This window comes from Asparagus officinalis, chromosome 6 (genome assembly GCF_001876935.1).
Source record: "Asparagus officinalis chromosome 6, Aspof.V1, whole genome shotgun sequence".
NCBI classification, from domain to species: domain Eukaryota; kingdom Viridiplantae; phylum Streptophyta; class Magnoliopsida; order Asparagales; family Asparagaceae; genus Asparagus; species Asparagus officinalis.
In genome coordinates this window covers 20,206,667-20,210,115 of record NC_033799.1, presented here as the reverse complement: position 1 = coordinate 20,210,115, position 3,449 = coordinate 20,206,667, and positions in this window count along the sequence as shown.

Here is a 3,449-nt window from a genome sequence, read left to right as displayed (position 1 = left end):
ATATATTGAGTATCTCAAGCCGGGTAATAGACCCCGCTGATTCAGTGTACGCTTTAATAAAACTACAAATAGGGACAAAACAAAAATTATAGTTAGCAACTAACAATTAGCAGCAAGAACAAACCAGTAAATTTAACAATAGACCCGTAACTTTAACAACAAATCAATAACCATAACAAAAAACCCGTAACCATAACTACAAACCCGTAAGCTTAACTTCAAACCCGTAACCTTAACAACTAACATGCAACTAACACACAACCTTAACAAAAAATTAATAACTATAACAAAAAATCCTTAACCTAAACAATAAATCAATAACTATAACAAAAAAACTCGTAACCATAACAAAAAACTCATAACCTTAACAACAAACCCGTAACCTTAACAACTAACACGCAACCTTAATAACAAATCAATAACTATAACAAAAAAACCCGTAACCTAAACAACAAATCAATAACCATAACAAAAAACCCATAACCTTAACATCAAACCCGTAACCTTAACAACTAACACGCAACCTTAACAACAAATCAATAACTATAACAAAAAACCCTAAATTAACATCAAACTCATAACCTTAACAACTAACACGAAACCTTAACAACAAATCAATAACTATAACAAAAAAAACCTTAACCTAAACAACAAATCAATAAACATAACAAAAAACCCGTAACCATAACAACAAACCCGTAACCTTAATATCAAACCCGTAACCTTAACAACTAACACGAAACCTTAACTACAAATAAATAACTATAACAAAGAACCCTTAACCTAAACAACAAATCCGTAATCTTAACATCAAACCCGTAACCTTAACATAAAACATGTAACCTTATTAACACAGGAGGAACCCTAACAACTAATTGATAACCTTAAAAGTGAAGTTGTAAAAACATGAGATGTGAGGTAAATACTTATTTGTTACATCAATAAATGCAAAAATGGTTAAGAGTTTTTTCCTCCTCTCCCGTCAGCAGCGCGGCAATATCTGCTGACACCTTATAATTATGTACAAATGTGTCTTTGCCGCCCAAAAACTTGATGATAAAGCCTCCTAGAAAGGGAATCCCCTCGTTCAGCCTATTCCTGTATATTTCTTCTTATGAACTCATAGGGGAACTCATGTGTTTTTCCCAGGTAGAGTGGGGGTCACTTTGTAGCCGAGAAGGAGCCAACTCTGCTACCTTTTCCTGCACCTGCTCTTCCTCCTCCCCAGTCATTTCTATTATAGCCTTATCCTCTATGTTGTCTTTTTCTTTCTTCTTCTTCCCTTCAATGTAAGGGGAGACTACCCACTTGGACGCTCTTCTGCATCTCTTCCGTTTAAGGGGTGCAGCAGCGGCCACTTTCTCGCGTGCCCCCCTTACACCCCTCTTTCTCTTATTCAAAGCCCTTGAAAACCTAATAGGAGCATTTTCGTCATCAGTTGATGTGTCAGGGGGCATCCTCTAATTGCTTTATTTCCATCCCAGTGTCCTCTCTTAGAGTGTCCGTTTCCAAACAATCCATTCGAAACATAAATATTGAGAAAACTTAGCTCCTTCTATCTAAACTTAACAATTTCATAGTAACCCTAACAACTGATGCCTAAACACATGGTGAAAACGTTGCTAACCTATACAAGTTTACGTCTTCGTATCATGTCCTACGGAAGGGACATCAACCACCGGCGTTATTTTCCTTCCAGTGTCCTTGCGTTGAGTGCCTATTTCTGATAATATTCAGAGTATAAATAATCAAAACTTAACAACCAATACGTAGACATAACAACCAATCTCTAACGTATAGTGCAAAAGCAAGCTGACCTGTACAAGTTAGCAGCCCCTTCGCTGGCGGGGACACCTTCTCTCCCTCGTTTATTTCTCCTTCAAGATCCGTATCAATGCGAAAGTTCTCTGTTGGAGGTACTTCTCCTGGCAGAGCATCTTCACTCTCCTTGTGGATATCAGTAAAAAATGGTTGTGGATAAGCGCTCCTTGTTGGAGGGTCCTCGCTCTCCTTATTTGCTTCATCAAATAATGATTGATTAACATCCCCTCGTACTGTATATCAATGCCACCCATGATGGCTGGAGTGTCTGATTCAAAAAATAAACAAATGAGCTTAGGTACTTCATTGTCAAAAAAAACATAGCATCGGTTACATAATCCTAACAACTAACCTAGATACTTAAAAATCAATCTCTAACCTTGGCAATAAATCCCTAACCTTAACATTAGATCCGTAAAATTAACAATAAATTCTTAACCTTAACAAAAAATCCATATACTTAACAATCAATCTTTAAACATAACACGCAAACGTAATTGCAAGTCACATCTAACATGTACAAGTTTGCGGCTCCATCAATGAGCCAGACACCAATCCTGTAGGGCTCTTATCCTTATATACAGAGAGGGTTTTGGATTGTGCTTCGCTTAGTTCCTTTCTCAGTCTTCTATTTTGAGCAGACAGCTTAGCCACCTTCACAAAAAGAGCACTTATCTTTACACGGTCGGCAGTAATCATATCCTTGAATTTATTCTCGTTTTCATGACGTAATGCTTGGTTCATTGCCGTGATGCTCTTCCAGTAGATAACTTGCTGAGGCTATTCCATTTGCTCAACTGCCTCATTTGGCTACTCGACGTCTTCATCAATATCCTGTGGCATCACCTATGCAACAGATAGAGTATTATTAAAAGGATTAATTAATTAAAAAACAAATAAAATTCACAACTGCTAAATTCTTACATCTGCATTAATTAGGATGTTATCTTCTGCTCCCCTCTTCTTCTTGTGAAGAAGGTATCTTGGGCCACGCACCCTGTCGGCGTCTACTGCAGCCGGACCCTTAATCCTCCTCTTCTATCTCTCCCTCATCTTCTCTTTCTCTTTCCCCTGCTCCTTCCCCCACAAACCTCCCTCGATTCTTTGAAATTGGCCATGTTGTTGTGAAAGCTTTATCGTAGCTTTTCTTGCTTTAGCTACAATAGTTGCCAATCTTAAAGAACCAGAAACCTCTCTAAGTCTCACCCAATTTGTGAGGGGAGGCCTCACCGTACATCCAACTGCTGGCTTCTTGATGTCGATAAGTTCATAGTATCACAACTGCACATTAGAGAAATAAAAACTTAACAAACACCTTTATCCTTAACAATTAATAAGTAACCCTAACAATAAAAACGTAACCTTAACAACCAGACCGTAATATTAACAACTAAACCGTAACCTTGACAACCAAACTGTAACATTAACAACTAAACCCTAACCTTCACAATCAGTAATAAAATACATGATTACTTAAACAAACTAGAGGGCTACGCCCTTGCAGATATAAAGTCGTCTTCCCTGGATCAACACCCTTCAGTGCCCTCTCTATCGTATCAGATGTCTTAGTGAATATATAGGTCTCCCAAGCAGTGTTACTGACCTGTTCGATGTTGTTGACGTACTTG